Source organism: Musca domestica, unplaced genomic scaffold (genome assembly GCF_030504385.1).
Source record: "Musca domestica strain aabys unplaced genomic scaffold, Musca_domestica.polishedcontigs.V.1.1 26, whole genome shotgun sequence".
Classification (NCBI taxonomy): Eukaryota; Metazoa; Arthropoda; class Insecta; order Diptera; family Muscidae; genus Musca; species Musca domestica.
The window spans coordinates 8,262,859-8,278,645 of NW_026712283.1; the positions used below are offsets into that span (position 1 = coordinate 8,262,859).

The 15,787-nt window shown below is 35.4% G+C and overlaps 1 long non-coding RNA gene across 1 annotated transcript in view; it reads left to right on the plus strand.

Annotated features, from left to right (window-relative positions):
• Nucleotides 1-15,787, plus strand: part of LOC131803049 (uncharacterized) — a 236,230-nt gene that overhangs the window by 66,397 nt on the left and 154,046 nt on the right. Inside the window, exon 2 of the long non-coding RNA XR_009342459.1 lies at nucleotides 232-265. This is a non-coding gene — a long non-coding RNA (uncharacterized LOC131803049). The remainder of the gene's footprint in view (nucleotides 1-231; nucleotides 266-15,787) is intronic.

A 15,787-nucleotide genomic window follows, 5' to 3' on the forward strand; every position in this document is an offset into this window, starting at 1 on the left:
AAGGATACCACATTTATCACTACTACCGCCGCATAGCCTTCCTCTTTAAGTTATGAATAACTCAGAAAATTTGATTTATTTTAGAATCAAGATAATAAATGTTTTCATTAATACATGCATACATACATTTATACATAGCTACATATATTATACGTACATATTTCTTACTTATATGCTTGAATTCATTTATATTAAAAGTATATTTTTCTTTTGTTCTTTCCTTTTTTTTAGGATTTATTGTGGAATACGCCGAGAAATGTAAATGGTGAGTTGGTTTTGCATTCTATTTCACGGGTGGCGTGTCAATGAAGAGTCGTTTTTTTTTGTTTTCATCTAGATTTTCTTTTGAGATATATGTATCGTAATGTCTGACTTTGCTGTGAATTTTATCGGCTTATTTAAAAATGAGAGATTGAAGTAAGGTCGAAGAAATATTACAAACGCAATGATGCTTTGTACAATATGTAAAAATATCGAACTTGAGGGTAAACATTTTTAGTGGAATAAAGTTGCGAATTTTTTACGAGGCTATGAATATTCCAAAATTAATGTTTATAGAAGCCAAGAGTTCGAGTTAAAAAAAAAATAAAATTAAACGAAAAAGCTGTAATTTCGGCCGGGCCGAACTTTGAATACTCTCCGTCATTTGGAACGAATTTGGCAATTTCGAAAAAAAAATAAAATCCGTTAAAATTCCGTTAAAAATTAAAAATTCTGTTAAGATCTTAAACATGCCGAATGTAGCCATCATATTAGGGTCTATACGACGATTTTACAATATTCAAATGAGAAACTTAAAAAAATCGAATATCGGGAGATGCCGTTATAGGGGTATACGAAGATGTGGACCTGCACAGACAATTTTCTGTTTTATGCTGTAGTATCCTTTACGAACATCAAATACCAAATTTTAAACAATTCCGATAAATAATGTCGCTAAAATCATCAAAATACCGCGTATCGGGAAGTACCGTTATAAATCGGGCTATATGAAGACGTGGACCTACATGGCCCATTTTCTGCTAGTATCCATTACAAACGTCAAATACCAAATTTGAAACAATTCCGGTGAATAATGTCGCTAAAATCAGCAAAATACCAAATATCGGGAGGTACCGTAATTAGAGGGCAATACGAAGACGTGGACCTGCACAGACAATTTTCTGTCATAGGCTGTAGTCCCCATTACGAACCTCAAATGCCAAATTTGAAACAATTCGGTGAATAATGTCGCGAAAATCATCAAAATATCGAATATCGGGAGTTACCATTATATGGGGGCTATAAGAAGACGTGTATCTGCACGGACAATTTTCTGTCATAGGCTATAGTATTCATTACGAACTTCAAATACCAAAATTGAAACGTTTCCGGTGAATAATGTGGCTTAAATCAGAAAAATACCGAATATCGGGAGGTGCCGTTATATGGGGGCTATACGAAGGTGTGGACCTACACGGACAATTTTCTGTCCATAACGAACTTCAAATACCGAACTTCAATACATACCGTTATACGGGGGCTATATTAAAAACCTAAATGACCCATTTTCAATACCAAAAGTCCTGCGGACCAAACACACCAATCCGTTCGGAGGCTAGAGTGATTTCCACAGACGGATAGGTAGACAGATGGACTTATCAAGAATATCTTGAAGTTGTGGATCTAAAATGTATATTTCAAGGTGTTACAAACGGAATGGCAAACTTAATATACCCTCCGAACTATGGTAGAGGGTAGAAACAAAAAACTATGACCAAATGAAATTAATAAAATTTCAATGAGTATTTGAAAGTTGAGTTTCTTATTCATTTATAATGAAATTCAAATTTAAAAAACATTCACTTAGTATCAGATGTTTTCTTTCAAATTCGGTTTCTTTCGACAATATTAAAATGCTCTGATTGTTTTTTGTATATACAGAAAATTTATTGGCATCCTAAGTGTTCAAATATTAAATTCTCAAGAACATAGATTTTCATTAAAGATCAAAAATAAAAAATATTGTGCCAAAAACAGGCCATAGATAATAGTTGAATATCCAGCCAACGAAAAAGAAGATTACCATACCAAAGGATATGGTCTGATACTGATGATATTATGCCCATTTCATACGGAATCAACAACAACCCATAACCCTCTACATATTTACCCAAAACTAATTTGCGGATATATTTTCAATATTTGCATTTTTATGATAACAATTTCATAACATCCAAAAACTTATCTGCATTTGTATCTGAAATACAAAAATATTTTTCTATAAACCAAAAAATGTAAACCAAAAATAAGCCAGCGAATCATAAGGTCACCATCCTCCACCCAACCCCTTTCGTGGCATGCCATATAAACAAATTAAATTAGGATGATGGTACATTTACCCCACAGCTCATTGATTCTGTTTGAATAATTAGCCGTTTCCATTTTGGTTGTTGGCTGTGGCAGGAGTCAGTGTTTGTGAGAGAGTGTGTGTTGAAACATGAATTCGATATTTTTTTACAATGTGTGGTTTTTGGCACATGTTTGCATAATGAAATACTCTTGCATGTGCTTTGGAATGGAGATACACAAAAAATCAATATAGAATAACCCACACCATACAAGCATACTTTAAATATTTCTTTGTAGTCATGTAAGAAGAGAAAGGTTGTAGCCACAAGAAAGGATATAACAGTTTTTATAATGACCTAGATTGCTCTTTCACTTTCAATGAATTTACGGAACCATTTTCATACAACTGACTGCGTTTGAAAAATTTCACACTTTTTATTTTAAAAACTTCCTAATTAAATTTTAAGTGGTTGTAACTACATGCAAATCAAAATAAGTAGCCATTATTTTGCTCTAAATGTCGACAAATAAGTAAAAATCCGTCAAATTCGAACTGGCCAAACTCTTTAAACACTTCACAATTTTGAAAGTAACAATTTTAAACAATATATGTCTATAAATGCAGAGATATATTTTTCGCAGATGTTTTTTCTGGCATTACAATGTCTAGGAAAAAAACGATGAACAGGGGTGGCTAAAATTATTAAAAAAAAAAAACGATTCACCAGTTGGATCGAAATTGGAAATTTAAAAAAAAAAAAAAAAAAAAAACAACTATAAAAGTCTATAGCAGTGCGGGGCTGACCATGCGATATCCTACAAAATTATAATACACTGGAAAACCACCTTAGGTCCAAACCCGTTTCAGTAGATCATTTGAAATAACACTGCCCTGCACAAATGTTACCTTCGGTTTTTACTGGATATTTTCCTTATATTTACACTCTATGTCGTGCTGATAGATATCCAAAACAATTTCATTTAAAAGTGGTGGGCTATTTTACCCGCTAGATATAATTCAAGGGTTGTCCAAAATGCAACACTTCGACGTTGTCTTAAGTCCTAATCTCATGCAAAATTCCGTGTTGATTGTTTTTTAATTGTGACCTCTAGATCCATTGCAAGATCAAGAACGTTTTAATTTTTGATACACTTGAACCCCTAAATATACATCTTTACAAAACAATAGACTTATGAATTCTGATCCTAACTCTACCCCATGCTAAATTTCTTGAGAATCGGACGAATAATGACAAAAATGATGAAAAAATCACTTTTTAATGGCCTATCTTCACGCGATTTTCTTAAATTTTAACCTTTTCTGACAAGAGGCCATTCCGACTATGAGAGAAATGTGAAAATCATTACAAATTAAGATGGACACATAGACAGACGGGCGGACGGACATACATAGCTAGATTGACTCAGCTCGGCGACATAGGAAGATCCATATACACTTTCTTATGTCGGGGACCAATATTTCGAGGTGTTACATAATTTTTGTTCTAATCAAACTTATAATACTCTCAAAACATGGTGTTGTACAGGGTTGCCCATATTCGACGGACCCATCTGGCAATGCCATAACTTTTGACAGAGATGTCACATCGCTTAATGACTGACGCTTCAATCCAAGCAGATTTTTACCATGAACCAATACACGCCACGCGAGCGCTCTGAAATAGTTGAAATTTACATGCAACAGAAGAAGTCAATTGTGAAAAAAATGTGAGAAGTGCGCCTTCTAAGAACACCATTAAGCGTTTATACGAAAAATTTTCGACTGGTAAGGCTCTTTCTAATCCGAAGAGGGCATATAAAAGTCGACCAAGCCTTACATTTTGGAATCCATAAAGACCTTCCATTCCAAATTTCGAAGAATATCTTGAGGTAGGCCTATGGGGCCTATGTTATAACGGGGACCTATATATACCTTATCCCGCCTTCATTTTTGATATTATCGAGTTTCGAATAAATCCTTTGAAAAATGTATCCAAAATCGTCAAAATACCGAATATCGGGAAGTACACTTATTTAGAGGCTATATGAAATTGTGTTCATATCCCAGAAAAAAATTGAGATATTCTTATAGATGTAACATAACCCTCATCATTTGACCATCGGTTTATGTTTAGGAGACATATCAATGATTTCATCTGCATACCTTACCTAGGTTTATGTGTAGAAAGCCCGAAAAATCTCTAAAGTACAGAAGACACAATTTAAAAAGGAAAACTGAAACAGGATAATTTTCGACTGAGCCTCCACTTCTATGCATACACTATGACAAAAAGTTACATAAAGATCAGCTTCAAATATTGTTAAATTATACAGAACCCGAAAATGTTTGTAGATGGTTCTCTTATTTCTTCAATGTTTTCGAAATTTTAATAGTAAAATGTGTTTTGTCATAGAAGTTATTTTTAAAATAACTTCTGGGGAGAATATCCCAGACAAAAACAAGGGAACTGATGAGGATTGGTGGCTCTTTCCGAAACCTAGGTATTCCCTGCCTTACCCCCTGGTAAACATTACCATCGTTCTCCACTGATAAACAAACGTTGTTTTTATAAAAACAACAATAAAGGGATAAGCCTGACCATTTTGCAACAACGTAATTTTTAAATACTAATTTTGGGGATTTGCAAATCCGGTAATATTTTCAAAAAATGGTGCCTGTACTGAACATATGTGGGGGAAATGGGGCACTACAGACAATCTTAAGTCTTGAACTAATTGCCGAACTTTTTTGATATTGAATCTTAAACCTTCAATCTACTTAATATTGTGAGATATTGTTTAAGGAAGCTTTTCCTAGTGCCGGACCTATATCGAAAATATTTTATTAAAATAATAAATGTTGAATTACTTCTCATATAGTTTGATGTTTTATTGGCCTCCTTATAACCCGAATGTTCATTATAGGAACGTAGGGTCTTACTGTCAAAAAATTCAAACTCTGGTTTTCCCCGACCAAATGTACAGGCGGAATGATAAAATTACAAGCGGACACATAAATTTTGGACTTTATAAAATTGTGAGCTGCGGTACAATAATATGTCGCTATCTAGGAGGAATTGCCTATTATGCTATCCTTAAACGAGTCTGTTTACTTTAAATTGGAAAAAATAAACACACAATTAGGACACATTTAAATGTGTCGCATGATTTTTATTTGTTGCACTGGGAAAAAGTTCCCATTCACTGGATCTTATTGGCCGCCTTTTTTAAACATCTGTTTCACAATCTGTTTCACATTTTTTTTCGCTCTTTACCGAGTTTGCAACAAAAGCGTGCTATTTTTGCTATGGCGCTATTTGTTTCCCAATAAGAGCTCTATTAACATTTCCATTTATCCTTAAATCCTGTTTATTCAATCGTTCAATCAATCAACCAGCCAAGTGAAAAGGAAAAAGGCAATCTATTAAATTTATTAAAATGTTTTTCTTTTTTAGCTTTGAGCGTTACCTTTTTGTGGGGCGAAGTGGAGTGAAGTGGTTTGGGGCGCTAGGTAGGGGAGGTCCATGTTAATGTGTCAAAGCATTTCGTTGATATTGTAGCAAATGTTACATCTGTTGCTAGAATTTCGGAATGACAGTCATTTAGGTACTCCGCCTGGCCGTCTGTCAGTCAGTTAGTCAGCCGTTCAGCCATGGCCTGGGTTCACATGTTTTTATTTGCTTCCCCTCTCTTTTTTCTATATATATATACATATATATTCCATATTCGCACAACAAATAAAACTGATATGGTTGAATAAACAGCTGACCCATGTCAGCTGTTTTGTTGGTGTTATATTAAAATATATCCGTTTCGGTGACAACGCAAGTGTGTGAGTGCCCATGTGATAGTTTGAGTGTCGGTTTGTCGGTGAGCAAGTGTGTGTGTGTGTGTTTTGCATAATATTATTTTATTTCGTGTGAATCCAGGATATGAAAATTTAACTTCCGGCCAAAGGAAATGTGTGTGCGTCCCTTCGTTATTTAATAATAACAAAACAATTTACTAGAAATATTTCTATCAGCAAAACTTTAACCCCTCTCTGCTGGCAATTGTATTTCGCTGTTGCGTTTTGGGTCGTCTAATATTCGAGCGGATACACATTTACAACCCACGTATGTTACACTGATTACCTTAGAAAAAATTTGAGTATGGTTTCATGGAAACCAGGACACCAATGGTTTTAATTGGTTTTGTCGACAAAATAAAATAATTTATCTTCTAAAGGTCAAAATTATATGTGGAAAGTGGTGAAACCTTTTTCAACAATGAAAAGGATGTGTGCGGAGGGACTGATAAAATTATCAATATAAACTTTGAAACATAAGTCGAGGAAGAAGAAATATATATATTTTTGCGGTTATTGAAAATTATATCATATCTTTGAAAGTAAATGTGTGGAGAATGATTTTTTTTTTGCATTTACCTTGACCTATTAACCTTTTTTAGTCTTTCTATATTCGTTATTTTTGTGTAACACTTTCTCATTGAAAATTATGTATCCTACACCATCATGAGGGAAAAATATGCATTGTAAAATTTTTTATAGCATCGATCAGATGTCGTGATTTATTTCAAAGTGGCTTCTCAAACACGATAAAAAACCAGTAAAGAAAGTCCTAAAGTCGGTCGGGCCGATATTATTATACCCTACACCACTTTGCTAATTTAGTTGAGCTCCACATAACAATTCAAATTTTTATGGGAGAATTCAATCATACACCCTATGATTATAATTATAATTATAATTTAAATTTCAAAGGACTAAATATGCCGCATTTGTATCTTTTAAATTCGGATTTGTATTGCCCATTTGGCGCAAAATTAATTTGAAATTAGATAAAGATATAATGGAAGCTATATGCAAATCTGAACCGATCTCGATAAAATTTAGCAAAGGTATTTCTGAGCTGCATTTGATATATTTCCCCGAATATCGTTGTTACGGAGTGCATATTACGGCTGTGGGTAACAAATACAACAAATCGGATGAACAATATATATGGGAGCTATAGCTATATCTGAACCGATCTTCACCAAATTTGGCATACTAGCTTCTAGACTCAATTCGGTCGTATGTGCCCAATTCCATTCCATTTGGACAAATATTAGACGTTTGGTGCACAATATGAGGTAAATCGGACGAAGTTATATATGGGAGCTATATCCAAATCTGAACCGATCTCGATAAAATTTGGCAAATGTATTTCAGAGCTGTATTTGATATATTTCCCCAAATATTGTTGTTACAGAGTGCATATTACAGCTGCGGAGGACAAAAATAACAAATCGGATGAACAATATATATGGGAGCTATAGCTATATCTGAACCGATTTCCATCAAATTTTGCATACTTATTTTCAGGCCTAATTTGGTTGTATGTGCAAAATGCCATACTATTCGGGCTGATATTACACGTTTGGTGCACAATAGAAAGCAAATCGGACGAAGATATATATGGAAGCTATATCTAAATTTTTACCGATTATCTCCAATTTCAATAGGGTTCGTCCTAGGGCCAAACAAATGTTGTTTGGAAAATTTCATCTCAATCGGATAATAAATGCAACCTGCATTTTGTTCACAAGAATACATGGACAGACGGACGGACAGACGGACTGACATGCATAAATCAACTCAGAAAGTGATTCTATGCAGATCATCAAAAGGTACTATGGGTCTATCTCGTTTCCTTTTGCCTGTTACAAACAAATGCACAAAGACATAATACCCTGACCACTTTGTGGTCAGAATAAGTTTAGATTTGTTCGATTTGGTCACGATTGGTACGAATTACGGCCTTCAAATGTTGCTCTGTGTGGTATTTTGGCCCGTTCCCGGTGAAGCGCTTGCTTGAGGTGATCGACACTTTGGTATTTTTTAGTGCCAACCTTGTTTTCTAAAGTACTCCAGACACAATAGTTTAATGGATGGTATCCGGAGATTTTGGTGGCCATTGTGCCCTGAAGGAAATGAAGCTACGAACCTCATTTTGTAACCATTCTTGGGTGGCGCGTGCTGAGTGCGATGATGCTGAGTCCTGTTGGAATGACCAAGATCTGCGGCCAAAATGTTTGAGTGTCTAAATTTTTAATACACCCTCCAAAATATTTTCGCGATAATATTCGGCATTTATTCTGACGTCACGGTCGATTAATACGAGCGGAGAGCGACCATCGGCTGTTATGGCGGCCCCCACCATCACCATGCCCGGCGCTTGAGTTATGTTGGCCAGCCGAAGGTGTCCCTTTTTGTTGGCCAGACAAAGGTGTCCCTTTTGGCTGGACAACGAATGTTTTCTCATCGGATAAACCCAAATTCGGCAGTTCACCACTTTCGGCCAAGCGAAACAATTCTTTAGCTCTATTTTCTTTCTGTTGCGGTGTAAGTTCTTGCATTTTTGCTTTACCCCGAGCTCATTTTTTAATATTTGCCGAATGGAATGGGGTTTCGATCAAGTCGCTTCTTTATTTTCCGAACCATTTTTGCTGATGTTGCTGTTTTCTTCCGTCCACTTCCTTGACGTCTGGCTATACTACCAGTATCACGGTAAAGAGCGATGGTACGAGACACAAAAGATTTATTCACATTTAATTGCTGGAGTTCTCTTACCATAGCCACTTGTGGTTTTCCAGCCAAATATAAATAAATCACACTATGACACTTAAATTCCTTCACGAATAACTATTTTCTGAAAATTCTCACCATATTGCTTTTGTACGCTTGTGAACAATATTATGAGCTGTCACTGGAATAATTTTAACAGCTGCCGGACGAGTGGCTTAGATATGACAGCAGTCAGGAGTTGGTTGCAGTTTTTTTAGCTCACCCTGTATCTCGTTGCAGAGTATAGCCAAATATCGTAGACAAGCTAATCATATAGATGAGCCTGAATTTGGGGATAGAGGGGCCTCTTGCTTTTGAAGACGATGGCAAAATATTTAGGGGTTTAAATGAACCAAAAACAGAAACATTTGTGCTGATCACACAATTAAAACCAATCGTCATGGAATTTTGCATGAGATTAGGACAGTACCACATGAGAATAGGTAAGTGCGTAAATATTGGGCAGATGTTCCTGGTCAAAAAACTAATGGTAATATCTGGGCAGTGATCTATGACATAATTTCAAAAGCGAAATCTCCCAAAATGGATTTGGACATAAGGAGGCTACTAACATATTTTAATGTTGTAGGGTATCACAGGGTCGGCCCCGCACGGTTATAGCCTTTGCTTACTTGTTTTAAAATGTCCTTTCAAGTACTACCTGCAAACATTCGTTAGTTTCAAGTTACCTCACAACTTTTTGGTCAAATCAACATCGATTTTTTATTAAGAATATTTTCAAACGATTTTCCGGAACATGATTGTGGACTTTTTACGAACATTTCCGCCTTACAATTGTTTTCATAAATGGAAAATTCAATTGTATACTTACGAAGCTTTTCCAATTCCATAAAAATCCCATTTTTTATTTCTTTGTATATTTTTTTATAAGATATTCATTCTGGCAATATTTCCAGCAAAAATTCTTACATTTTTAACTTATCAATTTTTACTAATTATTACAATAATTTTATTTGCCTCAACTGAATTTTTTATTAACATTGCTGTTTATCACAAATCTTGTAATGTAGGTTACCACAGGGTCTGTACCATCCTCCCATATATAGTCTGTTTCACTTTCTTTCCCTTTCAACGTTTCACATATTTTAATATGGCGTTCCACATATGCCACTAATCATCCTTCAAACCGGCATGCGATATCACTGAGCATAACAAAACAGCAAAATCATTTTTGTTGGCTTGTGTGTTCACAAAAATGACTGTGTTAAAAACGTTTGACATTTTTTGATGCTTGCAGTTGTTGTTATTGTACTGGATTTAACTGGATGTTTACAGCACCCTACATAAGTACACAAAAGTGGAAAATAACTTCGGCTTCATTAGGACATGGATGTTTAAGAATTTTTGTCCAGTCAATTGCCAAAAGATAATTTTTGAATCCCCTTTCCCAAAATAATTTCCTTTACAAATTAAAATTTATTTGTAAGGGGTATCAAAGGGTCGTCTCATTCCAAAACGTATTCATCTTTTCCCATTTTGGTTTCCCCTTTTTTGTCTGTACTGCCATTGTGTTTGCGAAGGTTTGCCAGACACAGCTTGTGTTGGGCGCCATATGAAGCACATCATAAATTCTGTAAAGAATTTTCTAAAAGCTTTCAATTCACTCACTCTAACCATTGGCCCAACACCACCATGTCACCACGAATGTTCATTTTGTTTTTTCTTCTTCTTCTTTCATTTGACTTTTGTCTAATGTCGCTACCATGATATCCTCCCCATATGTCAGCCTTCGGAAAATCTAACTGCAGTGTTGTGTCGTTGGTTGGCGGGTTGGAGGATTGGGTTGGGTATCCAACCGGCATATGTGTATCAGTTGTTCTTTTGTGAATATCACTTGTACTTGTTTAGAGGTTCCATTTAGGAGTCGACCACCAACGCCACCACCGCCTGCACCATTCATCTAGTCGAACAATAATTTTTCTATTAACTATGCTCTTTTATCATAAGGCTCGCACACACACAAGGCGATTACTTGTGAAAATTTGTTGTGGGAACTTCCATGAGTATGAGGATGTGCGTGTGTGTGTGTGAGCTTACACAACCTTGATTAGGTGCGTTTGTGTACGGGCTTACATTCGGAGAAATTAACGATGCCGTTGCCGCACAAAAATGTTATACAGTAGTTCGTGATTTATAAAACATGTTTTATAGAACTTAGGAAAATATTTTTAAAAAATATCAAATTGTTCCAGATCAGGTTTTCAAAATCTACAATTTGTAGGACCAATAGCACCAGAAATATTATTAATTGAGGACAACTGGTTATTGTCCTGAGAGTCGCAATATTATTTCCTAAGAACATAGTTTAAGATAGAAAGATAATTCTCGAAAATTTAGTAAAAAAATCCGATGAAGGTTTGATAGTGATACTCCAAAAATTTCAAGACTAACTTTTCTAGATCGTCAACGCTGAGACGAACCGGCTGAAACTAGAATCTTAATATTTTGAACGAGGGCTAGTCTTAATTTTTATACCCTACAACACTATGTGTTGGGGGTATTATAAGTTCGATTGGGCCAAAATTTATGTAACACCTCGAAATATTGGTTTCCCACATAGGAAAGTATATATGGATCTTCCTAGCTCGCCGAGATGAGTCGATCTAGCTATGTATGTCCGTCCGTCCGTCTGTCCGTCTGTCCGTCTGTCCGTCTGTCCATGTCACTCTACAGGTCGCAATTATGACCCGATCTTCACGAAATTTAGAATGTAGGTGGGGTTGAGGTCAGAATAGAACCCTATTTCTTTTGGAGATGATCGCCAAATGTTTAGGGGTTGAAATGGACCAAATACTGAAAAAATGTCGAATTTTGCAGTAGCTATACAGGTATTTCGGAATTTCGCATGTAGCTAGAGTTTAGGGCAGGGAAGAAGCCTACCAATTTGGGTGGTCATCGGATAATATTTAGCGGGTAAAATAGACCATATCTTTTGTGTTGAAAAAATTCAAAATTTTTCATTAAACCGCGAATATTTTAAATCCCGGCTAAATCACAAAGCCATGACAAGGCTACTTCTGATCTTTACATTGATGTTAACATCCAACAAATCGGATATATAGCAAAATATGTGCGATATATATGTCTATCAAAGAAGATATGCTTGAAAGATCTCTTATATGTCGAGAACGGCTGAATTGATTTCGACAGTTCTCATTAATTCAGAATGGCCTCTTGGCAGGAAAGAAAAAACGTCTAAAAAATCGCATAAAAATATCTCTCTATAGATGAAAATATCGATTTTGTAAAATTTTCTCATATTTTTTCAATTTTGTCATATTTTTGGCATATTTTCATTTTGAATTAAACATTTGGTAATATTTCTACAGCTAACAAAACTAAGTAGTTAGGATATCAGGATATCATATACAGATCGCATTTATGGCCCGATCCTTACGAAATTTTGCATGGGGATAAGATGAGGGTCAGAATAGAAGCCTACTCTTTTTGGAGATGATCGCCATATATTTAGGGGTTGAAATGGACCAAAAAACTGCAACATTTGTCAACAGGTCGTAATTATTGCCCGATCGTCACGCACATTTGGATGGGGGTTACCGGACATTGCAAAAGCCAAGCAGTTTTGAATGGCCATCCCAAAAATATTCAATGTGTGAAATAGTTTGCCAACTTTTGTAGACAAAATACGAAAATGTCCATTCCGGTGACTTTTTGGAGAATTCACAAATACAGGAAAGACGCACTTCTGACTATTTCGTTAACGCTGATTTCGTTGCGTTTCAGCCAAAAACCAATAATAAATGTTAATCTTTTGCCACGTCTGAGGGATTATAGGTCTTTGGGAAATATTGGTTCCAGATCTAGGAAGACCATTTACGTGCAACATATACCAATAAATTGGAAACGAGCAAATTAGTTTAAGTTGCTATTATTCGAAAATTAGAGAATGAAACTTAATGGTTTTCTTTTATTATTTGTCACAATATCTTGTGGAATTCTTTCGAGTTTCTCGCCTATATAAACTGTATCGTTTATTATAGTGTTGTAGGGTATTCAACGCTCGGCCCCGCTCGACTGTAGCTTTTGCTTACTTGTTACATATTTGTTTAATTTTATTGAATGAAAGTAAAAAAGGTCGGAAATGACTTCAAATATTAGAGTAAGTTTAGATTTGTTCGAATTGGTCACCTTTGGCACGAATTATGGCCGGCGGAGTGCTTGCTTGAGGTGATCGACACTTTGGTATTTTTTAGTGTCAAACTTGCTCTCCAAAATACTCCAGACACAATAGTCCAACGGATTGGTGGCCGGAGATTTTGATGGCCATTGTGTGCTGTAAGCATTCTTGGGTGGCGCGTGCTGAATGCAATGGTGAGTCCTGTTGGAATGTCCAAGGTCTGCGGCCAAAATATTTGCATGCCCAAGGCTTTAATGCACCCTCCAGAATATTTTCGCGATAATATTCGGCATTTATTCTGATGCTACGATCGATTAATACGAGCCATCGGCTGTTATGGCGACCCACACCTTCACCATGGACGGCGCTTGAGTTCTGGTGGCCAACCGAAGGTGCACATTTTCAGGTGACCTCTTTGGCAAGTAAACACGATAATTTTGTTTGTTTACAAACTGCTGGACAACGAATGTTTTCTCATCGCAGACAACCAAATTCGGCAGTTCACCACTTTCGGCCAAGCGAAGTCACTCTTTAGCTCTTTTGAGTCTATTTTCTTTCTGTTGCGGTGTAAGTTCATGCACTTTTTGGAATTGCAATGGCTTTGCCCCGAGCACATTTTTCAATATTTGCCGAATGGAATAATGTAATATATTCAGCTCACGAGCCATTTTTCGTCCACTGCGACGCGTGTTTCGATCAAGTGGCTTCTTTACATTTCGAACCATTTCTGCTGATGATGCTGGTTTCTTCCATCCACTTTCTTGACGACGGGCTACGTTACCAGTATCACGGTAACGAGACACAAAAGATTTATTCACATTTAAATGCTCGAGTGCTCTAACGATAGCCACACTATCACGCTTGAACTCCATCACGAATATTTTTTTTTGGAAAATTCTCACCAAAATGCATTTGTACGCTTGTAAACCATATAATGAGCTGTCACTGGAATAATTTTAAAAGCTGTCGGACGAGTGGTTTAGAAATGACAGCAGTCTGAATTTGGTTGCAGTTTTTTCTTCCCACACTGTATATGCAAAATTTCGTGAATTGCGACCTGTAGAGTGATTACAAATTAACATGGACAGACGAACAGGCGGACGGACGGACATACATAGCTAGATCAACTCAGCTCGGCAAGATAGGACGATCCATATATACTTTCCTATATGGGAAACCAATATTTCAAGGTGTTACATAATTTTTGGCCCAATCAAACTTATAATACTTCCTACACATGGTGTTGTAGGGTATAAAAATCAGAATATTTGCCCAGAAATATTTCCCTGAAAATTGTTTATTATTATTATTTTTTAACAAATATTTACTTAATATCTGCTACAAAAATTATTTTTCTCAAAACCCCTAATTATCAAAAAACAAAGTTATAGGTTTATGATCCTTTAAATAAAAATTCTTAAAAAACTTTACCATTCTTGGTCTGAAATTCCTTGAATAAAAATGTTTAAAAAAAGCTATTGCAAAAAAATTTTAAAAATCCACGATTGTTCAAAATATTTTTATACTCTTTAAAAGACCGTGATTGTTGTTTTAAAATCGTCGAAAAAATCACGATTATTGGTCAAAATCACTGAAAAAATTCCTAAAATACGACTTATTCTATAATTAGTCTATAAGTCTTTGATATTTTTAAACCACGATTATTGCTGAGTTGATCCCTGAAAAAATAATCCATCGTTATTGATCTGTTACTGCTTTTAAAAAATTAAAGTCTTTTAAAAAATTTGCTCATTTGGTGATTCGAAAATACTCTTTAAAACAGTCACCATGTTTGAGCCGTTGGCAAGATATTCCGTAAAAATCCAGGAATATTGATCAGTTGGTTCTGGGAAAATATTCTTCAAAAATCTACACATAAATGTCAAAAAATCCTTGAATAATACTCCTTAAAAACCTATGCTTATTGTTTTAAAAATCTCTTTTAAAATCTATTAAAAAATATTTGAAAAATTCAGGGTAATTGGTCTTAAAGAACTTGAAAATACTTAACATGTTATGATTCAAAAGTTCTTATCGGTCCACGATATCGTATAGCCCCCTATGATGGTACCCCCGATATTCGGTATTTTTATGATTGTAGCAATATTGTTAATGAAATTGTCTTAAAATCCACAAAAGGAGTAATTTACCCTCGCTATTTGTCCTCGATATCAAAAATTCCCCCAATTAAAACGGTACCTGCCTATATTCGGTACTTGATGATATTAGCTACATTTTTCAATGTCATTTTTTTTTAACTGTTCAAATTTCGTGTTAAGAGTTCGTAATGGAAACTACTGTCTATGCCAGAAAATCGTCGATGCTGGTCAAGGTCTTCGTATATGCCTCATATATCAGTACCTCCCTATATTCGGTATTTTGACGATATTATGTATAATATTCAACCGATTTATATTTAAATTTCATATTTGAAGTTCCTAATGGGTACTACAGCCTGTGACGGAAAATTGACTTTGCAGGTCCAGGTCTTTATATAGCCCCTATATTACGGTACCTCCTTGTATTCTGTATTTTAATGATTTCGGCTACATTATTCACCTGATTTTTTTCAAATTTCGTTATCCATCCAATCTGGTAGTCTTAGAGCAATTTTGTCAAAAACACTATTTTGCCTCGAAAAAGTTCTTAATAGCAAATTTAAAAAATCCGAAGAATCATTATCTTCTTCC